The sequence below is a fragment of the Alligator sinensis genome, unplaced genomic scaffold, assembly GCF_000455745.1.
Source record: "Alligator sinensis unplaced genomic scaffold, ASM45574v1 scaffold420_1, whole genome shotgun sequence".
NCBI lineage: Eukaryota > Metazoa > Chordata > Crocodylia > Alligatoridae > Alligator > Alligator sinensis.
Window position 1 is genome coordinate 636,006 of NW_005842298.1, and position 25,387 is coordinate 661,392.

General features: G+C 44.1%; 1 protein-coding gene and 1 long non-coding RNA gene across 18 annotated transcripts in view; one reads left to right on the top strand and one right to left on the bottom strand.

Moving 5' to 3' along the window:
* TRIO (trio Rho guanine nucleotide exchange factor) overlaps positions 1 to 25,387 on the bottom strand; it is a 466,181-nt gene that overhangs the window by 48,429 nt on the left and 392,365 nt on the right. The window contains exon 37 of one of the 17 annotated variants that reach the window (XM_025209624.1): positions 15,121 to 15,240. The exons of the other annotated variants lie outside the window; for them this stretch is intronic. The gene's annotated coding sequence lies outside the window, so the exon portion shown is untranslated. Of the gene's footprint in view, positions 1 to 15,120; positions 15,241 to 25,387 lie in introns of those variants that run through there. 17 annotated transcript variants of the gene reach the window in all.
* Positions 11,196 to 25,283, top strand: LOC112551030. The gene is made up of 3 exons (XR_003095140.1): positions 11,196 to 11,462; positions 13,317 to 13,418; positions 25,146 to 25,283. It is a non-coding gene; the product is annotated as an uncharacterized LOC112551030 (long non-coding RNA).

Here is a 25,387-nt window from a genome sequence, read left to right on the forward strand (position 1 = left end):
AGCGGGGGCCTCGGGGGGCTGGAGGGGGCTGGGGCTGGGCACCATGGGGATCAAGGGCCTCAGGAGGCAGGCGGTGGGTGGGGCCAGGCAGAACAGGGTTGGGGGAGTGGGCAGGGCCGGAAGGGGTCCCCCCCATAGTTCCCTCCCACCTCCTCCAGCCCCCCTGACCCCTTACTCACCAGCACCAGAGCCCTGGGGCTGAAACAAGCGGCCTGGCTGGCCGTGTGTTTCAGCACCAGGGCGAGGGCCAACCATAGAGACGCTCTGGCTGCCAGAGTATCTCCATGGAGGACCTAGCCTCTGGTTGCCTCAGGGCATGGTCAGGGACTGTGCCCTGCTCCGCTTTTTTAAACATCAAATTTTTAGACCCCTGGATATCCAGGGGTCTAATTTTCTCCCTGCGCTGCAAGTCTGCAGTGTGGGGTACATTTTTTTGTTCACGCACGTGCTTGTTGCTGCACCTCAAAGGGGTTTGAGGCGGAGCAAGTGGCACATGTGTGCTTGTGTGGACATGCCCACTGGGGTCTGGCACGCCCCTGCTCAGCCCTGCATGCTGGGATTTGGTACCCAATTCAGTGTGCAGAGCCTGGGGCACCCCATAGACCTGTGGGGAGCCCCATGGGCCAGATGACGTGGTGCTGCAGACCTGATCTAAGTAACCAGTTCCATCAGTGTCACACATAAGCAAAATCAAGTTGGTTGATTAAACATGGTGAACATTTCTCTAAAGTGATGTAGTTACATTGACTTTCATTTAACAGAACTGCCATTAGGTTGCTTTTGAATATGTTACTCCTAATGCATCTATATCTATATACTTAAAGTATATATGCAATGTTCTCTCTCCAGTTTACAGTTCCCCTTGGGAGCCTTAGTATTAGAATTGTTTGTTTTTTTTATTGAGACTGCTCAGCAATTTGTTTTTCTAGGGTTGCTGACAAATCCTTTTTTCCTCAGACATGCATTAAGAAAAAAAATTCAAGATGAGACCATGAACAACATGGTCTTCCTAAGCCAAGTCAGATGGATTACACTTTGGACATGTTTGCTTCATTTGCATCTGCTGTATGCAAACTTTCCAGTAAGTATTCTCTCAGAGTCCCATAGCTTTTACTTTACCACAACATAAATGGATGTCTTGACAAGAACTTAGAAAGTCATTACTCAGTTCTATCAAGCCAAAGACAAAATCCAAATTATTAAAATTTAATCATCTGCTTAGTACATTTTTTAGTATGGAGCTTAGTACATTTCTGGCCTCTTTGTTTAGTTACTGCTCAAGCACAATTTATTTTACTAGACAAGCCATAACCTCAAAAGAAATTCTCTTACATTCTTCCTGTCCCCTAACACAAAGCTGAACCACATGTGTTATTCTGGAGATGAGGTCAGAGTCAACAGAAAGTCCGTAATTTTCTCCATCCCCGACAAGCTAAAGAAACAGGCAGCATAACCCATTCCCAGAAAAAGATAAAGTTACCTCACCTCCAGTGAACAGACAAATTCCTGAAGCTGAAGGGAAAAGGGAATACTCAATTCTATTCCTAGCTATGCTACAACTGGATATAGGGACATATGTGATTAATAACAGTTGGATTTTTTTTTTTAAATAATCAACTGTGCCCAGCTAGTTGATGACCCAAAGGTCTCTGCTTCAGATTAACTAGTTCCATATTGCCTTGTAACAGTTTTAGTATTTAAGGGAGGCCAGGAGACTACAAGGAAAAACATTTCCCACTTTTTGAGAAAGCAAATCAAGTACTTTTGTGGCATTTTGTACACCATCCACACATTACTTATGTTCACTTTAGTGAGGGCAACTTCCAAAACCACTTTAACTATCAAACCAAGACAAATCAACTCCAAGTCAGTAAGATGCCAGTGAAAGCAGATCTTATTTATAAGAAACCATGAGGAAAGCACAAAACCCAAAACTGAACCCAGCTGCACACCACCTGCTTCCTGGTCAAATGAGAGTGCGAAAGCATGGGAAGAGAGAAGAGGGGCATGCTTTATTCAGACATGTCAACACACAGCACACTGCTTTAATCTCTGAACTAAAGAGATTAGGAGAGAGGTGTTCAAAGCAGCTGTGTAAATAAGCAGCCAAACTTTGGCTAACGGCAATATCTCATTTCTCTCCAGCTAAAGCATTTCCTTTTGACTACCCATACCTAATATTTCTGTAAACCAATATTTTAACATATATCAAAGGGCACTAAATGGTTCATCTTTAACAAGCATCTATAAAAAGAAGCTACCACTTAAAGGGCAACAAAACTGTCATTTGTATTAGGCTTGCAAATGTGGAATTTCCTCTCTGCTCTTTGGGAGACATGAATTTCCCTTACTATGAAGCTATTGTACTTGTTTCCATGGAACTGGTTTTTTTTAAACAAGTTCACAGAATACTGGAAACCTTTATTTCATATATAAAAGAAATGGATATTTTAATTGTGTTCATATTCTGAGTGGTACAAATACCCTGACTATTCATCTTTGGTCAACAACCCTCTCTTGCTGTTCCTGTTAAGTGGCAAGCTATAGTAAAACATGCTCCATGACATTTTTATATATTGTAGCTGCCTTATGTTATGAATCAAAATATTTTTCCATGGCTTGAAACCTAGAGTGTTCAGTGCTTCACTTCCAAAACTGTGTATTAAAGAATGGCACAGAAATTAGGCAGTGCCTGCACAATAATTAGTAATACTTTTCTTCAGTATTCTACTCTGTCATCTCGGTTGTAAGAATAATTAGCTTTCTACACTGTAATCGATCACAGTCAACTTCTGCACAAACACAAAATGTTTCTGTTATGGATACTGTAAACCATACTTCCATTTCTACAACAGCACATATACAAGGTGGTACATGGATCACTTGGGAAACAAACACATTGCCCACAGAGATGATGTTGAACTACTGCAGCTAGTTTTTAACTCCACCAACCCGGTCTTCTGCTGCAGAATACAAAGATAAAAAAGTTGCACTAGCTCTTAAAAACAATCTATTCTTCCTTCTCTATTATGACAGGCAAGATGGCAGTTAGTATTAGCAGTGGCTTTTGCAACAAGGGCAGCTTTCCATTAGGAAATGAACAAAGACTTCATTACTGAGCATTCTTAAAATCACCCAGTAGAACAGTGTCGATCACAGCAGCATTGATACAATTGGAATTCTGGCCTTAATGTTTGCTACTGCTGATGTAGGTAGAGGTCAATTAAGGATTTGTGCAATATGCGGGGGATGCCAAACTTCAGCTATTTAACCAAAGGAAGATACAGAGGTCCTTTCTCTTTTCACCATTTCAGAGGTGCAGACTGAAATCCCTTCAGATTACTTGCAAATTAATCATTAACAATGATCAATCAGATCCCAACACTAAAAACATGTCACCTCCTCATGACAAGTCATTGGCTGAATTAGGGCAAAAAGTTGGTAGCTGTACATGTATTTTATGACTGCAGTATTTGAGACTGACTCCTCGTAGCAGGCATTTTGGTAATGAGCCAGTCTATTTCTCAAAGTTGCATACCTTCCCCATAAATTCCTAACAAACACTATCTGCAGCTATAGAAAAGCCTGCAAGAATACTTCATTAATCAATGAGGGAAATCTGAGTGGAACAGAAGGAATATACTCCAGAATACTCTGTCTGAATTAAAGAAAAGGAAAGAACAAATGGCAATATATACGAGGGATCTATTGTACCAACTTCCTACCCTTTCAGATCTCAGATTATTTGTTTTTTGGGCTACTTTTTTCTTTTCTTTAACTTTGCTGTAGAACAGTGGTCTTTAAGGTCTTTAAATCTAAGACCTCTTTAAGAATATACACATCTCAAAGTTTCCACACAGCTACAAACATATCAGTGCTACCAACCAGGATTCAAACACCAACCAAGTTAACATGCAAAGATGCCTTCATTCCTTTCTTGGTGGATATTTTTTTATGTCGATCTGAACAGATTTTTTTTTTAAAGTGGAAAGAAGGCATGATGTGGTGCCAGGACACTTTTGCAGATTAACAGAAGCTGCTCTGCTTTTGCAGCCTGGAATCCAGACCATAAGGCCTCACAAAATCCCATATTTAACCGAGTGCTAGGGACTTTTATAGAAAGGGCTAGTGAGTTATCAGGGCCTTTTATTCTGGGTATTCAGCTGTCATTCTCTCTTATTTGACATCTGATTGTATTGATATGAGATGAAATAATTTTTTACTATCACCTTAAACTAGTAAAGGAAAATGTAGCTTTTATGGATGTCATCTGTCTTCAAGATTTGCCCAAACTCCATATGTTCTTAATAGTGATAAATCAGGGGTTTTTCAATTTCCACTGAATAGTTCACGTCACAACAGGCCATATCTTGGTCTTGGATCTGAATCCAATGGACCACTTGTCCCCCTCTTTGTATCACTTTTTTAAGCACCACTTGCTTAACATCTCTGCGGCAATTACTTCAATTATTTATGTAGGAAGAGGAAATCAGGGAAGCTTTCAGTTCACTAGTTTAATACTATTTAGTGGGGTAAAATAAGATGCAGCATGCAAAATGTAATCCCATCAGCTGTTTGGGAACCATTGGTGATCACAGGCTTATCATCTCTACCCAAATCAAAGTTCAAACACATTTCTGTAATGAAAAGGCTGATAATTCTACTAATGGTTTGCAAGCATGTAAATAATCATCATTAGTCCTTCATGTAACAGGGACTCAGGCAAGAGTCCTGTTATTTAGACAAGGTCGGGCCAGACTGACCCGACGATGAACTCTGCCAGGTGGGAGGGACTGCACACCTGGGATAGGACCAAGCAATTAGCCCACCGAATGAGGCATAAAAACGGCGGTGGGAGAGACACCGTTTGCCTTCGGGCATCAAAAGAGTGAGGAGTAGTGACGCTCCCGGAGAGAAAAGAAGGCTACTTACTGGAGAGATGAAAAGACTCCAAGGTGAGTGAAGCTCCTGAGGTATGCAGCAGATCAGTGACAAAGGGATTTGCCTTCTTGGGAACCTTGTTGTGCTGATGAGTGTGGGAGAAACGGAGATGCCGGGCGGCGGATCCCTGAGAGACGCGGCAGGTCAGTGGCGAAGGAGACTGCCTTGCTGGCAACTCCTGCTGTGCCGGTGAATGCAGGGAAAGACTGAGATGTCAGGTGGCAGATCTGCCGGGACCTCTAAGAAGGAGGGATTGTGCTGCTCAGTGAGAGAAAGGGGGATTGCGGTTATCTCCAAGTCTGGATCCCAGTGGGATTGTGGAAACTGGGAGTGGGAAAACAGATTGAGAGAGGGAGTAGCAAGGGACTACTCCCAGGATTGAGCACCTGTGAAGAATGAGGGACGCGGAGAGTGCATGCCACTAATGAGATAATTAGCGGCAAAGAATCCTTACCCAGCACATACAAAGTAACTAGCCTGAGTATTTCCTGATTGTAACACTGACTACCTTCTGCCAATGAAGTAACTGGCAAGGACGTTGTTATCTCACCACTGTTAAACTGGAAATAAAACTTGTACTGTGAGCATTTGACATCAGGGTGACATTATTCCATCCAAGAACAACAAAAAGCATTAACCTCCTTTCTTTCTCTTTCATCCAAGTCGTGGCAGGTGAGTATAAAGGAGAGACGAGGATAAGATTGACTACCCTGCTCACACTTCATATCAAATGTTTTCCTCCAGTCAGGCTGGGTTCTTTAACACCTGTTCATCATCTCTAAACATTAATGTGTTTCAGGTCATGTTAGATGAGTTTCAGAGGCTCGATTTAACTGATATCTTCTGGTATGTCTTGAAACAATACCTGTGAAAATGCACTGAAGACAGGTCTAACCAGTGGGAATTTACCATGTAGCTATTTTAGTGATTCAGATGGTAAGAAGCTAATCCTCTCCAAGAGTAGTGACAATTCTGCAAGCTTAAACCATTAACAAACAGGAAAGAAGAAAAAAAGATTGCTGAACAATTATTTTATGCACAAACAGGAAGCAGATTTTTTATTTAAAAAAAAAAAAGACGACAAGATTTTAGCATTTACAACAACAATGCAGTCTAAGAAAGTTAAAAATCTCCACTGAGATGGCTCCTTCTCATTTAGGAGAACTTCACTGTCCATTTCTGATGTATTGCCTACACTATCTCCAGTGTAACTCCAAGGTTACACTTAATCTGTTTTGCACATTAAAAGAACCTTAACGTGGTTCCATCCCAAGGGCCAAACTTCAATGCCCAGGATATGCCAATTCAATAGGCATGAAAAACTTAAAATTTCACTCTGGATTCATCATCAATGTCCAGCCAGCGAGGAAGACATACCGAACAGCTGAGTCACATATGATCTAGTTAGACTGCACAAAAGAGACTTTCAAAACCCCCTTCCCACACACAAAGAACCAGAAGTGATATCTTGACCACATGCCCAACTTAAAGAGGAAAAAAGAGAAATGAGCAAACAAAAAGCAAACAATATTTCTGAGTGTAGCAGGGCACTAAGGTGCCTGCTACTTGGAGAGCTGGAATAACCACGCAGGTACTGGTTGCTGGGGTAACCAGAGTGAACTAGTGACCCACACCTGCCTGGTCAGCTGACTAGAAGGGGCAGGGCCTGGCTCCTATATAAATCACAGGCTGGAGGCCAGGAGGCAGTTCCCTGCTGGCAGCTAAGGGAGAAGGAGCTTTGCTGGAGAGAGTAATGAGAAGCCTGAATACACGAGTGGCTTGAGATGGTGAGAGATGGAGCACCCCTGGTGTGGCGGGAAGAATGTTGGAGCCAGGGGGCTGAGATTTATGTTACAGCCTAGGGGCTTATGCTTTGTGTTTGCTGTTTGTAACCGGAGGTTGTGGGTGAGGCTATAAGGGGATGAAGGAGGCCCCAGAGAAGGGGGGGCAGCACAGCGAGAGGCCCCAGAGAAGGGGGCAACGACCGACGTAAGTCCAAAAGGGCAGTATTGGGAGTGTGCCGACCCTGAGCGCCAAAAAGACCGCAGCAGCGGGAGTGTGCTGACCCCGAGTGCCCAGTAAGGCAAGATGAGAAAAGGTCATGTGGAACCCGAATGCCCAGTGTGGCGCTGTTGAGAGACAGGGCTGTGGAGAGCCCAAGTGACAGTGAAGCATCAAGTGCAACCAAAGAATGTTTGGTACATCTGCGAGGCTTGGGGCATGGTACAGGGGTGGTTGGAGCCACGCATAGCCCATAAGGCTGGGGTGCATGGAACACCCAATACAGGAACGGGAGTAGTGATAAAAGGAGAACCGTGGCCCAAGAGGACGAAAGGCAGCCTCCCTATAAAATATATATGACATCAAAGTCGTGGCAGGTGAGATTTGAGGGTGCTTGTAGGTAGCTTGGCACGGTACAGAGGGCAAATAGGGGAGACCACAGTGACCCTAGGACGCCCTCCTGTTACACTGAGTATTCTTCAGTCACTAAAATCTTCAGGAGACTTAAATTTCCCACATAGTACAGTTCATCAAGCTGCTTCTAATGAGTTCATAATTGCTTTAATTTTCCCTTCACATACCTATGTTACAAAACACTGGTCAAAATCTACCCTCAGCTTTTACTGGATTTTGTGTAAATAGTGTAACATACTGACAATGTTCCGTCAAAGGAGTAGTGGTCCATGACTGTGCCGCTTTGGTCCTGCCTCCCCCTTTTGGCATGGTGCGGTCCGCTGGTAAGTGTCCCAAAGTAAGTGTCCAGGCGGGAGCGGGCAGGGTTCGGCCACCACCCTTCTCCATGGTAATTGCTGCCCAGAGCAGCACAGTGGAGTGCTGTGGGCCGACACAATCAATTAATAGAATGCAGTGCTTCTTCTGGACATGCACTGCGCTTGGTGCAGGGGCACCAAGATTAAAGTGCTATTTTGGGGGGTGTGATATCCGTAAGCAGCCAAATGTTTTTAACACTATGACTTCCTATGTGAAATCTCTAGGTTTATTTTGTGAATCATATTTGCATACCCAACAGTGTTAACATTGTGTGGTACCTCACAGGACCCTTGAAAGGATCTCAAGAAACCCCAGGGTGCTGGAGCAGCCTGGTTGAGGGTCACTGGTCTACAGACTCCAGAAGTCTGTGCCACATCTAGAAAGATGGCTGGCCATCCACATAAATTGCAGATATTTTATTTGGGTTATCTTCCTGGGGAACAGGAGTCCTTCAGAACTGCTCCGCTCCCCCCCATCGCCTCGGGGAGCGAGGCACATGGTGTCTGGATTGGGGAGCGGAGCAGTTCCCAGGAGCCAGTGGAGCTTGCGCGAGCCTCAGCTCCCGTCCCTGCCTTGCCTCACCTTGGGGAGGAGCTGCTGCCTGCCCTGCGTGAGGTTCTGGCAGCTCCGGGGAACTGCTCCGTGGGCTCCACCAGCTCCGGGGAACTACTCCACGCCCGGCCCTGACGCCATGTGCCTCCTCGCTCCCCAGGGCGATGCGGGGGAGTGGAGTCGTTTCCTGGAGCTGGTGGAGCCCACGGAGCAGTTCCCCAGAGCCGGCGGAGCCTGTGCCAGCCCACAGACCCAGCCCCCATCCCTGTCCTCGCCTCGCCTCAGGGAGGAGCTGCTCCCTGCCCTGCCCTGCATGAGGAGCGAGGAGCTTACCATCGTTAAGTGTCCCACACTGGCCCTGGTGCCTCTGCCACACTTCGCACCCAGCTCCTCTCCAGGTGGGTGACCGGCCAGATTTTTACTTGTGTATGCACCTTAGAGGGAACACTGCATACTGGACAAGTCGTTTTCCGGAAGCAGATGAAGTGAAGCAGTGCCATTTCCCTTCTCATTTTATTAAGAACAGATACGTTTAATGAGACAACTAGGGACTTGTGAACAACCACTGTATAAACACATTGACTCTAAAGCAGGGAAACTACCTTGAACTTTAATTATGTTCTCATACTGTTTAGCTTCAGGGCTATTTTATTAACTTTGATAATTTTTCTCTTTCCAAATGTTTTATTGCTATTGTCCTGTAAAAAAAAACAAAACAAAAAACCAAAAAAACCACAAAAACCAGTAGATAGATAAAAGTTTTGGAGGAACATGATGCTACAAAGCCAACAAAATATATTGGACCTTTCAAGTGAACAAATATTAAAAGAGAGGCATTTGGTTTTTGATAGAAATATTGATTCCAGCATTGCAAAAACCCACCACACACTTTGCTAACACATGCTGTTTCAAAGAATGTATTCTCTTTGGGCATGTAAGTGCATTTTTTTTTTTTTTTTACCCTATTGTAAATCTTCATGGGCACCAGAGCTCACAAGTTGCTTACCAAGTTTATGGCAGATAAATTCATCCCAATCCCACCACTCCTCAATAACTAGTAAACAGAAGTTTAGTTGACAACTAAAAGAGTCATAGTTCATACACAAGTTTCTAACTTCATGTACAAGAGTGATCTGAACAAAAAGAAACAAGCATGCATTGACAGCTTCAGTGCAGGCTAATCATCACACCATTGGGTTGTTTTTTAATAGTGTTATTATAGGCAAGGCCAAGTACCATCTCATTAACTCAACATGACATGTTATTAAAATATCATACACATTCTAGGGTTTGGCTACAATGGGAAGATGGGAACAGAGGAAACCGCCACTAGGTGGAATGAATATGATCAACCTCATACCATTCCCCATAGATAATACACCCAATCCTTAATTTTGAATTGCAGACTGAAACCTGAACCTCCATCAACATGGGCTTTAATAGGAATGTAAGCTCTTCCAACTTGATGCATATGTTGGTGGGCTACTTGTAATGTGAAAAAAAAAGGCACCTCATTAAAATGCCACATCTTGCAAATGACATTTGGCAATGGTACCTCAAGACTGGCTCAAAACAATGCTGATGAAGAAAATCCCTGTGCATCTCTACTGACAGAATCATTTCCCAACCCCTTCCCATGTGAAATAACTGAAGAGTGACCAAATATTTAAAAAATGATAAGGGGAAGGGGTGGAGAAGTGAGATCTGTCTGGAGCTGCTCTAAAATAAACAGCGAGAAGAAAAGAATGTGGGAGAGGGGGAAACAAACAAACTTTGAGTCTCTTGAACCCCAATTCAACCTGCATCCACTCAACTGTTGTTGTTCAGGCAACAGAAATTGCTCCTCTCCCACAAAAAAAGCAGAAGGGGAATGCAGAATCTCCCATTTCATTTTGGCTTCTTAACAAGGAATACACTAATCAACTCCCTTGACATCTCACTACAATACCGGGGGCTCTTTGACTGCTGTGCTGACTTCTGCTAAGAAATCCTTTTATTGTAACCGACCACATTCACATGACATAGGTCTGATGCTTAGGGTGGTAAGTGCCTTTTGAATGGTGCTGCATATCTCCAAATCAAGGAAATAGAAAACAAAGGTGCTAAATCTCAGGACCAAGCAAAAGGGACCATAAGTTATGTCTAATTTAAAGGGCATTACTAGGGTTTTTTAACTCTGACTGAAGCTATTCCGGGAGATTTTTTCCCCAACATGATGTAATGTCATTAATTCACAATATCAATCTCCTGGTTTGCTTTCAATAGTCACTGGGAGAGATCGATACCGATTCTGGTAGACACCCAGCAAATCTGGGAGGGTTGGTAACCCTAGGCATCACTGAGTTCCTAGCAGGAAAAAGAAAAAGTCACCTTCAGGGAAAAGATTCTTATCACTCAAAGCCTGTTACATATGGTAGTCTCCTTCTCAAAGCAAAGCTGAATTATGCCCTCCTCCCCACTCTCTGACAGACAAAGGAAACAGGTCAAACCTGAATGGACAAATTCTACAGATCTGACCAAGCAATGAGCACCTGGGAGGAAATTCTTCAGAGTCAAAAACAATTATTTGTTCTTCTCCTGCAGCCTGGCTGAAGCTGTAAAAAGTGCAAGTCCTGGCCTAGTTGTAAAATTGATTATGCATGTGTAGGATGGCTAGAGGTTATAAGTCTCTGGAACATCTAAACTTCTGACCTTGATAACACTATGACCTACTTAGAAAACTGAGGCATGCACAGTTGAAACCTTGTTATATAACAACAGAGCGGGAAAATTACGTTAATAAGTTTACGTGTTACTATTTAACGTGATTGGTCCAAGACAGTAATGTTATTGATTGATTGGAATGAATGAATTGTGATTGGACCACTAGTATGATTGACAGGTTGCATGAGGTGGCCACCATAAAATGGGTTTTGACCGTTGCCTCAGTGTGTGCGTGTCTGCGTCGAGAGGCTGTGTGAGCTGAGTATGTGCAGGTAGATGTGACTGACGATGCATGACTGGCTGTATGCCTGGGTGTCCGTATGTGTTGGGCGTCGTGGCTGAGAGCCTGAGAGATGTGTGTGGTTATTGAATCTGCTGGAGAGGCTGGGGACGATTGGGAGTGTGGATGCTGAGTGGTGTGTGCGGGAACAAGGATAAGCCCACCAAGATGCACCTGAATTCCACCTGAGATACTCACCTTCATTTCATTCCGGGTAAAGTATCACCCTTCCCTTCAGACGTCTCCAAGTACTCCACTTGTGGAGGAAATGGTAGAAATCCTGTCTGACAGGGATCTGACAGCAGCCTGGGTGTCAGCAGCCTGGGTGTCAGTGCTCTTGGCTGCCAATTCCGGGTAAAGTATCACCCTTCCCTTCAGACGTCTCCAAGTACTCCACTTGTGGAGGAAATGGTAGAAATCCTGTCTGACAGGGATCTGACAGCAGCCTGGGTGTCAGCAGCCTGGGTGTCAGTGCTCTTGGCTGCCACTGCTGTTGCTCTCTGTACATATTTCTATATGGCGTTCTGTTAAGTGGTTGTTCACTAGTTCATGTTGTTATGATTGTTGATACTTTTGGCTTGTAATACAGATTGCTTATTAACCCTTATTTTTGGTGTTTGTATTCATTAACAGTAGTGGACCTCAGGTTGGGGCTGGGCCACAGGCCAGTACTCTGAGGGATTAACCCTTTCAGGTGCAATCGAATCATAGACCCCTAGCACAGTAGAGGCCTAAGAAACCTCTGCCCCTGTAATTACCATAGCCCTTGTGCCAGGCCAGTCTTCAAAGCAGGCGAGTTTAAATATACATGTACCACACCAGACAGCATTCCATATATTAAAATTACACATGCAACAACAGAAAGCAAAAGCCAGTGCCTCTTCCCTAGCTTTTCAAATTACTGTGCCTGAAGGCTGCCAGACACTCAATTTTAAGTATTCTTTTGAGACAATTGATTCTTGTGGATAAAATCACTACCTCAGTGTAGCTTTTCTAATGCTAGTAACAAGTCTGAAATTCAGTCTTTCCTGTTTAAAGTTTCACCTCTATCCCTTGTTGCCTTTAAAGAGGCAACCCCCCCCCTCCCCCCCCCCAACCTCTTCCAATGTTTTATGGCTAGATTTTACTTTGAGAAGTGAATGACAATTTATAATTCATCAGGCTAGAAAAGACATCTTAGCAGACTTTTTATGAACTTCTTTATTAGCTCTTGGGGAGAATGGGCTAGACACAAGGAAGCAAAGGCTGTGAAGGCTGTCTCCTAATGAGAGAGCAGTGCTTCCAGCGGTGATCTCAAAAGTTATGTTGATTTCAGAGCTGGATCAGATTAAAACTAGATCACACTGGTTTTTTCTTGCTGCCACCTTTGTACCCGGCCCTTAGACACCCTTTGTTGGGATGCTCTTTCCCAAATTTATGCAGCAGTCCAACTATCTGGGCTTATAGATGTGCAAATTATTTTGATGTTGGGTGATGCTGAAAAATGTAAGCGAGTAAACAAAGTGAATTTGGTCCATATAAATTCTTGTACGTACAGTTAGATAACCAGAGTTACAAATATATCCAGTGATATAAAATCATTTTCTCCAAGCAAAAAAATGCCCAGCTATCTTCCTTCCCCCCACCCTTCTTACTTCTTACTACTTGGCTTAACTGTTAAAGAATAAATCATTTCTTTGTAGACCTGTTCCGTGGGTTTCACCCATAAGGCTTTCATTCCCACCATTATTTCCAAATGTAAAATTATACATATATCCATATCCATTTGGGGAACAAAATATATATGCTCTTTAATTCCTTCTAACAGGATCATTGTAAAAAAGAAATGAAATTGTTAGGTTAAAGCTCTAATCATTGCATTCTCCTTCAACCGTTAAACCAAATTAAGTTTTGTTTTCAACCAGCCTCCTCTCTACTTAATGCAGGACCAGATTAGCTTACTGTGAGAATGTATTTCTTGATTTTTTTTAAAATAGGAAATCCTAACATAATCATTTTACACTGCTTTTCTTTGAAGACTGTACCTTCTTTGATTCACCACTTAAAAATATATTTGCTTTCCTCACAGAGAATCCTGTGTTTAAAGGTAGCTGACACATTTGGAATGAATGTAACACAGAAGAGAGTTCAGAATAGGAACAAATCGCTCATTCTACGAAAGCATTCCTGAGTAAGTAGACCTGTGTTGTGGCTCAAAATGTCTACTAGTAATATTTTGCATTACAATTGCACTCAATTCCAAGGTTACAAAAACAAAAAATTAAAAAACGAGCAGCTTTAAATATGTGGCAGCTTGCTCTTACCGGTGTAGCTGACTCCAGAACAGATCTTAAAGCAAACTGTCTCCCTTATTATGAAATAATTTAAGGGCTGTTGAAAGCATGCCTTGTGCAAATTGACATCAATTTAACAGCAGTGGCAGGATATCTTTAAGTGGAAATAATATTTCCTAAAGAACTCCACCATAACTCAGTGTGCAGAGTCAACACTTGCCAGCAAGACTTTTGAAAAGTAATGCACTTCCCAATCTTAATTTATCAATTAGCAGAAACAAAATTGTTTGCCTGATCTAGGTTTATTACACTCAGCCTTTAAACAAACATGTTCTTTATAAAGACCCAGGAAGCACTGCATGTGGTACACTGCTTAACAAACATTACAGTAACAAGAACTCAGCAGAGATGGAAGAGAAGCTACACAAGCAAAGATGATGGAATGCTTGGGGTCTCCCTGGAAGGAGCATCCTGCCAAGTGAATTAGTGGCCTCAGGCAGCTAAATGCTTAAGGCTTATCAAGGGTGTTGGCAGCAAAGTACTTTGTTGACATGAGCTTGACAGAAGAAAAAGCTCAGTACTTGTTATTCATTTATTTTGAAACTTGAAAGGCTGAATAATCATCATTTCTGGATGTACGATGGTGCTAGCACCAAGGCTACTCAGAAGAACGCTGATAGCATGATTCTGTATGACAAGTACCAAACACAGGCTGGTATCCATTGGCCCTTTCAAGAAATATCAGATTACTAGATGATGAATAGGTGTCCACTTACCTAACTTTTCATTAAGCTAGAGTTATGAGATGCCATTCAGTTAGCAACCCATGTTGTCTGCAGATGTCCACAGCAAACTAAGTGCTATTCTGGTCTATTTTTAAGTGTCCCCTGCCTCCTTTTAGTTCAATCCACAAAAGCAGCCTGGGTATGAGCAGCTAGTTATACATATCTTCGCTCTTGTTGTCTATTTACGGGGCATACAGATAGTGGGTAGGAAAACAGAAAACTTCCAGTTACTAGCGCAGGTGGGGTAATTATTTCTGCAGCCACACAGGTCATAGCATTTTAGATATTTGTACTAAGCACTGTTTTTGCAATGAAAAGATTGCACATGTTACCTGTTGATGCCTATCCTATTTTCAGAACTAAAATCACCACACCATAGTGAGAGGAACACAATTATCAGTTACCTATTACTACTATGATCCACCCCACCCTACCCTCACAAACCTAGCTTCACTTCTTCAGTGTTCTGCCATAGCCTACACTACCCTCATGGTCCTTCCTCAAATGATCCCTCCCATTTTCCCAGATTTTTACAGAGGTAACACAGCTGAATTGTGTATTTACTACCCCTTTGTTACAAAGCATCCTTTTATAATTCTCCACCAATTGGATTATTTTTAGGAAAGGGAGCAAAAAATAAAAAGTCCATAAACATGATATACTACAACTCCCATGATTTGAAAACATCCCATGAAAACATAACTGCTTTATGGGTACTTATACCTAAGTCAAGGATCCAGTATTTACAGGTGCCAGGCTGCCTGTTGCCACAGTAGGAAGAGTTAACAGGATGAAGAGAATCCAGAGTATCAAGCCGCTTAATTCCGTTTGGCATGGTAAAAAATGAGCTGTTCTGAGTTGTTTAGTTAAAAAAAGAAAAAAAAAAATCATCTCCTTGCTTGCATGCCAGGGAAGCATTACACAAAACACACCGCTGAGGATGTTCACATAGACAACATAAAAAAAAAAAGAAACATATCATCAGATTTAAGTCATGCCATCTTTTAACTGTAGCTTCAGAGCAGCTCCTCTCTTACAGGGGATGTTCTTCTCTGACTCACTATGGAACACTGCTCCGTTTTTAACTTTACATGTAGGAATAGACAGATGCATTTGATTACTCTCTACCGTAACTACCCTAATTGAAGCTCAAGTAATCCTAGAAAAGGCTGTGAATCAGATGGTCCTTTATTTTCTCCTCCCTCAGAAAAGGGTATTACTTAATCAAAGTAAAGTATCAAAGAGGAACACAAAAGCCTCAATCAGATTAGTATTAATTTAGTTAGTAATAAAGATAGTTTTGTGTCCTCCCCACTGCTGACTGTATCTGAAGCAAGACTAGAAAACATTGAGACACAAGCTAGACATTTTCTGGTCCCTAAGAGCAATTGGTCTTCCCCTACCTTCAGTAACTGTGCAACAGAAAATCTGTACACAGGGCTAAATTCTGTCTGTGGGTATATATGTTCATGCTTCTTACATATCTTGACAGGGTATAATAAAAAAAACAAATGCCTCCCTTCTTAAAAAAAGTATGAAAGTTAAACTTCAGAGTAGCACATTTTTCTACTCTAACTCCTGCAGAATTAAGTCAGATTTTTAATAACCCAGCGTTCAGCATTTTGTGAGCTGATGAAAAAGAAATTATTTTTCTTTTGCAACATGGGTACATTTTTATAAAATTTTCTGACTGAACAATTCCCACAAACAAATTCTTGCATACACTGTTTTGTGTTATTTGCTCACTCATTAGGTCTGATGTTTGTTCTTTATTTCCTAGCTGTCATTAAGGGGGAAAAAAATTAAAAAATATTCCCATTCACTGTCTCCCCACAGTCTCCTTAGCATCCCCAAAATGATACCTATTAAAAGAAAGTTTCTCTGGAGATCAAAGGAATGGAAGCCCTTCACATTTCTTATTTTGTTGTACACATGAAGTGCACATATTTCCTATTTTGTTGCACACATGAAGTGAGGTTTGGAAAAAATCCAACGGATTTGTCAGCATGCAAAATACTGCATTTTCAGCTGAAAGAGCATTCTGGGTATGAACATACTTCAAAATTCATGTCCAGGACAGCCAGCAGAACTACTGTGATTTTAATTGAAAACAGTTTGATCGTATATGAGCAAAGCAAATATGTAGCAAACATAGAAATCAAATACTCTGGAGCTTTGTACTGCAATAGGTTTCAGTTGCCCTTTAAGCCAGGCTTGTTCAACATGCGGCCCGCCAAGGCATTTTCTGTGGCCCACAGTGCTGCGATGGGAAACGAAAGTAAACACTGTTTATTTTCATTCTGCCCCTTGTCCTTCCCCCAGTCCCTCAGCAGCTTCCTAATGGCTGCTGAAGGGCTGGGGAAGGGACAAGGTTCCCACACACACCGCGAAAGCTTGACGTTGCAGACGCGGTGCGTGTGGGAAGGAGTAGTCATGTGCCTCTCAGGACAGGATGAGCCCAGCCGAAGCAGCAGGGGGCTCAGCTGCACTTAGGCAGGGGGAAAATGCAGCTGAGCCCCTGCCGCTCCGGCCAGGCTCATCCCCTCTCGAGCGGCACACTGCTCCGCCACCACTTCTGCTGGCCGGTGCAGACCCGGCCCACCTTCTCCCGTCCCCAGCACCACGTGAAGTCACCACTCCCTGCCCACAGGCGAGGCAGCCCGGCTTAGCCGCCTGGCCCCGAGTCGCTGCTGGAAGCGGAGCGGCGCGGGCAGGTGCCTCCTCCTGCTGGCCTGTCAGCATTGGCTGCGCTGCGCGGGGCGGCCCCAGGCTTGGGCGGAACCCGCGCTTGCTGCGCCCCAAGGTGCCACCTGGCCCAGCCCTGGCTCTGGCTCCCTCCAGCCCAGCGCGGCACGGCAGACCCGCAGAGACGGCACAGCGGCCGGGCTCGCCCTCGTCATCTGCCTTTGCTGCCTCCTGCCCGGCCGGGGTGCCACAGGTAGGGCCAGGCCGGGCCGGGCCGGGGTCAGGGTGGGAAGATGGCGCCTCCCCCAGGGCCGGGCCGGTGACTGTGGGCTCCTGGCACCTGTGTGCATGGGGGGGGGGAGGCCCCTGCCGTTCACAGGCTTGACTTTTGCAGCCTTGACTTGTAAAATGTTGGCATACCAGTGGCAGACAGCAGGGGAGCCACGAGGGGCTCTATCCTTGTTGTGGCAGCACAGCCCTGGCCCTTCCCCTGAAGTCTGCTCCGAAGCACGCATGCCAAGCAAAATGCCTTTGTGTGCTATGCTCTGGCACTCATGGAAGGGGTTGCCTACTTCTGGACATAAGTCTCTAGCCAAAAACCTCTGGATTTGGTCCCAGAAGGAGCATTGGCACACCCCAATCAAAGTCCCTAGCCTCGGTTGTAACCAACACCCAGTACCTATGAGGGAGACTTAAAAACACCCTGGCACATATAGCAGAAAGGGGAAGGGTGGTGGTGGGGCCCAGAAGCATGAGAAGTACCCATAGCAGAACATAGGCATAGCTATGCCAAGATCAGGGGTAGGCAAAATATGGATTTTAAAATACATTTCCAGACCCATTTCATTGTCACTTCCTGCAACTTCATTGATGTCAAAGGTCACGTGACATCACCTCCTGATGTGATACCACGTCCGGTGAGGTCTTTGAATATGGCTCGCCAGCCCACTGGGTGATAAAAAGTTCGCTATCCGGCCCCACATTCAAAAAGGATGGACACTCCTGCTTTAAGCTGTTTGGTGGGGTTCCTTCTCCAAACAGAATCCGAGCAGTAAACTGACGAAGAGAAAATGACCACATGAACCACAAGACCAAATACAGGGTCTTCATAAAGTCCTTGTACACTTTTAAACTTTAATAACTCAGATTGTAGGTATGATAGAAACGATCTGTAAATGACATTTAAAAGCAAATGTATTCAAGTTTTAGGATAACTAGAGTACACAATGCTGGACTTCATAAGTAATAACGAACTTATTCTTAAATAAGATGGAGCTCCGTGCCACTATGCTCTGAATGTACAACAGTTCCTAAATGTTGTTTTCCCAGAGAAATGGATAGGCAGAGGTGGACCAATTGCTTGACCTCATTCACCTGACCTGTTGCCGCTGGACCTCTTTTTATGGGGACATGCTAAAAGTGTAGTTTACTTGTCAAAACCACGTTCTTTGGTGGAACTTAGGGCTAGGATCACCAATGCAATTAGTGCAGTAACTCAAGAGCAACTGGGAAACATTTTCAAGGAGTTGGAAGATCAGATTGAGCACTGTATCATGATGGATGGTGGTTATGTTGAAGTCTATCATTGTGTACTCTACTTGTCCTAAAACCTTAATAAATTTGCTTTTAAATGCTGTTTACAGATTGTTTCTATCATACCTACAACCTAATTTATTGAAGTTTAAAAGTGCACAAGGACTTTTTGAAGATCCTGTATATTACCAAAGTCATCAGTGGCAGATCAAGAAAACCAGAAAACAAGTTTGTCTTCAGCACCTGAAGGAGCACTGTAGAAAACCATGATCATGGATGTCAGTGGGAGGCCATCCTTTTTGGCAGGCACCCCAAACACTAGCCCCACACCCTCCTTGAGTGCCACTCTGATCCCTTGCCACTCCCTGCCCAATCTGCTGCTCTGCTTTCTGCTCCCTACTCTGTGCTCCCTGCCCAATTTGCTGATTCACTTTCTGCTACCTGCCTGATCTCCTTTTCTACCTTATGCTTCCTGCACTATCTTCTGCATTGCTGCCTGTCCCCTCCCTGATCTGCTGCGTACAATGCACAGAGACTGCCCATGCCACTTGCGGCATTGTGTTGCAGGCTGGCCTCCCCTGGTGCAAGGAGGAGTCTGGAGCTGGCTTCAGACAGCCTTGTTGATTTTGTTGGCTGCAGTTGTGAGAGTGCAACCTTGCTCCAAAGCGCCACTCAGCATACATTAAAAAAAAAATCTTGTCTGATTGACAAAACTGGGATTTTCCATTTGTAAATTCACTGACAAGAGACCTGTTACGCAGGACCAAAAACATCATAACACCAATCAATACATGCAGAACCAAAATTTATAACCACTCATCTTCATTTAGACACAAAAAGTTTTTAAAAAACAAACAACTTCCACACCCAATTTCTCTTAACCCATGTCTGACCAAATGAGTGTTACATTTGATTTTTATACCGTTTATTTTACACATTTTAATTGCTCTCTCAGATCTCTCTTACTGAATGTCCTATGTCCCTCACAGTCTCTATACTCCTTCAGTGCCTTTTATTTTGCAGCCCCCAGTAACCCTAGCAGCTTCTCCTTATTCACCATTGTTTCCTGTGTGCTCCTTGTATTTTCAGAGTTTTTGGTTTTGTTTTTTTACTGAAAAGGCCACATAATTAAGGAAACCTCAACTTATCTTCCAATCCCATTTACTTCAATTGATAACTAACCTTCCCATGTGTTTGTGCAGTACTCAGCACAGTGAGGCCACAAGCCTTCAGGGAACCAACCAGAGGACAAACATATAGGCCTAAGTTACAGAACAAATGAGTTTTAGCAGGATCTGCAAAACGGTTGGCAATATGTAGGTTATTTGGAAGAAAAAAGTTAAATTATTTCCCCACTGATGTTTATTTTTATTTCCTCTCCTAAAAATGTACAACTGAATTCACTTTCACTATTGAAATAATTTCCATCATCCTGCTTCAAAGAGTGGATTTCTGGCTTTGACAATTTATTGGCACAGCTGGCATGCCTGCCTATTAAGGTTACCTAACATGCACCAATAAAAGACCCTGTTTTCAATTATTTATAATTTTGCCAAACTAAGTGTTGGGGTTATAACTGACCTTCCAGATGTTTGCGTCAGGCCAATAAAAATGTACACAGTTTAAAGAAGGAGGGGACAATTTTTCTGGCAGGTATGCCATAAATTAGCCCTGTACCCTCCCTAAATGCCATTCTGATTCCCTAATCTGCTATTCTGCTGTTCTCTACTCTGTGCTACCTGTCCAATCAGCTGCTTTGCTTTCTGTTTCCTGCTGCTGTGCTACCTGTCCTCTCCCTGATTTGTGTGCTGCAGGTTGAGCACCCCTACTTTATAATATTTATTTAAACTCAGCTCTTTTTAAGAATGTGGCCAGAAGAAAACATATGTATATTATATTATTTACACCGACACAATAGAGCTTGTGAATATACAAAATATATAATATTTTGTGTGTGCGCGTGTATGTGTGTATTCACAAGCCCTGGGGTCCCTGTTTTGGAGAAGTAACCTGCAATTTGCCAGTACAGTGGCCTTTCCATCAGAAATGTCTCTCTTATGGAAGCCAGGGAAAACTGCCCATATTATGAGCTCCTGGCAAGGAAGGCTGTTTTTTGCACATGCTCCAATTAAATTCCTTGAATACTCCACATGCTTCAAGCATACTCTAGGCCAGGTGTGGGTAGGGGTTTATTCCCTTCTATTGCAGTTCTTGCCTATTTAACAGCTAGACCAGGACTTGGGACCCAGACTGCATTGGTAACCTGCCTATCCTGAACACTGGATCTCTACCCTAGCTTGGCCCAGGCAGCATGGGGAAGGGAGCTGCCTGATATAAATTCCATAAGACAGAAGCCTATGGACTGGTACTTTTAAGGTGGAAAGGAAAACTGAAAGTGGGAAGGGCAGGAATACTAAAACTGAAAAACTTCTGAAGTGGAGGGATGACAGGTCTGATGAAAAGCAGGATGCTGGAGAAAAAAAAATGTATCTGACCATGGAAAGAGAACAGGAAACCAAGGCAAAGATAGGCTGGACAAGAACCTGGGGGAAGAAGATTAAATTGGGAACCAGTGGGTGTATTTAATTACTGCAATTAATGTGAAGCAATAAACTCCGGAGCTGTCTGACCTGGAGTAAACTGCTCCCGGGCACAGCGTCTACATGTGCGCCTAGAGTAGCAGCAATTTGAGCAAGGGTGGACTATGCTCCCAGTTGGCTGTGGTGACTGTGCAATTTATGCCTGTGGCCAGTGTTTACATGTGCATTTCAGTACAGTAAATTACTCCACTACCATAAATTACTCTACTCCACTACTCCAGTACTATCTTACAGTGGCATTAATTAGTTTACTGCATCCTAATACCAGAGCATGTGGAGATGGTTATACTTTTCTGCAGATCTAATTAGTCTACACAGTAAAATGCACATGTAGATGCAACCAGTGGGTGTATATACATATGTACTTAATGCACATCACCATGTCTTTGTGTGCTCCCAGGGACCGCAGCATGGGTTGGAGCAGCCCTGAGCTCCGGGGGTCAGCATGCCAGGCCAGGACTGTTCCTCCCGGCTCAACGTGCTGTGGAGGAGCTGGCTGGGGTACAAGGGTGCTGGGAAACAAGCCAGCAGGCAGCCCCTGCACTGAAGCACTCTTGGGCCCCAGCCAGCCTGGTGATTGTCTACATGTGCGCTGCTGTGGAGTTTTTTACTTCAAAACATCATGATGCACGGGAAGACCAGCAAGTATGGCAGAAGACCAGCTTGGTTTAGCAAGGAACTTGTCAATAAGCTAAATCACAAAAAGAAAGCTTACAAGAAGTGGACACTTGGACAAATGAGTAGGGAGGAGTATAAGAGTATTGGCTGGGCATGAAGGGATGAAATCAGGAAAACCAAAGCAGAATTGGAGTTACAGCTGGCAAGGGATGTGAAGGGTAAGAAGGTGGTTTTCTACAAGCATTGTCAGCAAAGAGAAGAAGATCAGGGAAAATGTGGGACCCTTACAGGATGGGGGAGGCAACCAAGTGACAGATGATGCAGGAAAGGCTGAAGTACTCAGTGTTCTTTTTACCTCAGTCTTCACAGGCAAGGTCAGCTCCCAGACTACTGCACCTGGAAGCACAATTTGGGGAGAAGGCAAGTACCTGACAGTGGCAAAAGAACAGGCGAGGGAGTAGGCCAATTTGCAGTTTTGCAATCTATTATTTTTGAAGACTCATGGCAATCAGGAGAGGATCAGGATGATTGGAAAAGGCAAATACAGTGCCCTTCTTTAAGGAAGATAAGAAGGATCTGGGGAACTACAGGCCGGTCAGCTTCACCTCAGTCCCTGGAAATCTCATGGAGCAGGTCCTCAAGGAATCCATTTCTAAACATTTGGAGGAGAAAAATGCGATTAGGAATGGTCAACATGGATTCATCAAGGGCAAGTCATATCTGACCAATCTGATTGACTTCTATGATGACATGACTCGCTCTGTGGATGTGGGAAAAGCAGTGGACATGATATATACATTGACTTTAGCAAGGCTTTTGATATGGTCTCCCACAACATTCTTGCAAGCAAGCTAAGGAAGTTCAGGTTGCATGAAAGGACAGTAAGGTGGATAGAAAACTGGCTGGATCATCAGGCTCAGAGGGTAGTAATCAATTAATCAAAGTCTAGTTGGCAGCCAATTTCGAGCTGAGTGTCCCAGGGGTTGGTCCTGGGGCCAGTTTTGTTCAGTATCTTTTATCTATGATCTGGAAGGTAGGATAGAGTGCACCCTTAGCAAGTTTGTAGAATGACACTAAAGTGGGGGGGAGCAGAGCTAGGATTCAGAAAGACCTTGACAAACAGGAGGATTGGACCTAAAGAAATATGGGCTAGGGACAGAAATTTCACATATATTGATATAAGTGACTGAGAACCAGTTCAAATCTGTAACACAACAGAAGCTTAGTGCACATAAAATACTTTCAAAATGGCCCAAACTAGTTTAAGATAAACCTGGAATAGTTTTTTGGAACTTCTCTCCTAGATCCCCTCCAGATTCAAGTCAACTCACAGTCCTGCAGCATCCCAGGATGCTTTGTACCTCCACACAACCCCCACTCCCCACCCCCTCACAAGGAGAGGGGTTACCCTTGCCCGAGCTATCTGCTCCAGCCAAGCAGAGGGGTGTTCTCTAGTACCCCTTGGATTCTGGCCTGGGCCACTGCAGGCATGTGGCTGTATTTCCAGAATCAAAAGAGAATGTCTGTTTACATGCTTATTGGTTCAATCTATGCAGCTTAGACTAAGGTGTAAATATTGAATCGATTCAACCTAGGGCTTTTTGACTGTCTGTACTTAACCATGAAGTTCAATAGGGACAACTGCAAAGTCCTCCACTTAGGATCAAACAATTCCATGCACCAGTACAGGCTGGGGACTGACTGGCTAAGCAGCAGCTGTGCAGAGAAGGACCTGGGGGTTACAGTAGACAATCAGAGGAATGAGATAATACTGTGCCTTTGTTGCAAAAAAGGCAAACAACATATTGGCCTACATTAGCGGGGGCACTGCCAGCAGATTGAGGGAAGTGATTCCTTCCCTCTATTCAGCACTGTGTCCAGTTTTGGGTCCCCCACTACAGAAGGGGTATAGACAAATTGGTGAGAGCCCAGTGCAGGGCAATGAAAATGGTTAGGGGGCTGGGGCATGTGGCTTCTGAGGAGAGGCTGAGGAACTAGGCTTATTTAGTCTGGAGAAGAGAAGGCACTGATGCCTACACAGTTGGATGGGTAAAAAAATGGCTGACGGGGCGCACCCAGAGAGTAGTGGTGGATGTGTTGTACACAACCTGGCGAGATGTGAGCAGTGGGGTACCCCAGGGCTCGGTCCTCGGGCCCGCACTGTTTAACATCTTCATCAGCGACTTGGACGAGGGGGTGGAAAGCACGTTGTCCAAGTTTGCTGATGACACTAAGATGTGGGGCAAGGTAGACACACTTGAAGGGAGAGAGAGGCTGCAAATGGATTTAGACACACTACAGAAGTGGGCAGATGAGAATAGGATGGGGTTCCACATAGATAAATGCAGGGTGCTACACCTTAGGAGAAGGAATTCACAGTATACATACAGGCTGGGGAGTTCCCCTTTTGAAAGCACAGAGGCGGAACGGGATCTTGGAGTCATTATTGGCTCCAAGAAGAACATGAGCTGCCAATGCCAGACTGCAGCCAGCAAGGCCAGGCATACCTTGTCATACATCCAAAGATGCATCTCAAGCTGGTCCAGAGAGGTGATACTCCCCCTCTATGCGACTTTGGTCAGGCTGCAGTTGGAGTACTGCGTCCAGTACTGGGCGTCGCACTTCAAAAGGGATGTGGCAAGCCTGGAGAGGGTTCAGAGGAGGGCCACCCGCTTGGTGAGGGGGCAGCACGACAGGCCCTATGAGGAGAGACTGAGGGACATGAACCTGTTCAGCCTCAGCAAGAGGAGGCTGAGGGGAGACCTGGTGGCTGCCTACGAACTCATCAGGGGAGATCAACAGCAAATAGGCAGAGCCCTTTTCTCCCCAGCACCACCTGGGGTCACAAGGAACAATGGTAATATGCTGATGGAGAACAGGTTTAGGATAGAGATCAGAAGGCAATATTTTACAGTTAGGGTGGCCAAAATCTGGAACCAACTTCCCAGGGAAGTGGTCCTCACCCCTACCTATGAAACTATAAGACTGGGGGGGGGAGGGAATTTAATAGCAGCCTTCAACTACCTGAAGCGTGCTTACAAAAAGGATGGAGCTAGACTGTTTTCAGTGGTGGCAGATGATAGAACAAGCAACAGTGGTCTCAAATTGCAGCAAGAAAAGTTTAGGTTAGACGCAAAGAAAAACCCTATTATTAGGAGGGTAGTAAAGCACTGGAACAGGTTACCTGGAGAGGATGTAGAATCTCCATCCTTGGAGGTTTTTAAGACCTGGCTAGACAAAGCCTTAGCTAGAGTTTCATAGTTCGGGATGGTCCTGCTTTGAGGAGGGGGTTAGATTAGATGACCTTCTGAGGTCCCTTCCAACTCTAATTTTCTATGATTCTATGAAATTGTCATAATTAACCACTTAGTCCCTCCCTCCTCCCCTTTTTTTGTTAATACAGGACTGCAAAGGAAGCTCCAAGGCCACTGAGACAAGTCCCTTGCATTCAGAGGCAACCACTTGTCCAAAAGGTAGACACGAATGCCCGCTTTACACCCTCTCAGATGTCACAGCCACAAAATCCCAGTAAAAAAAAAAAAAAAAAAAAAATCAACAGTGTGCCAGAGATGAAGACCTGGTACAACAAAGACACTACCAGTCCTTGCAACTGTAATTGTAGGGAATTTGTCAGATAATCCTAGG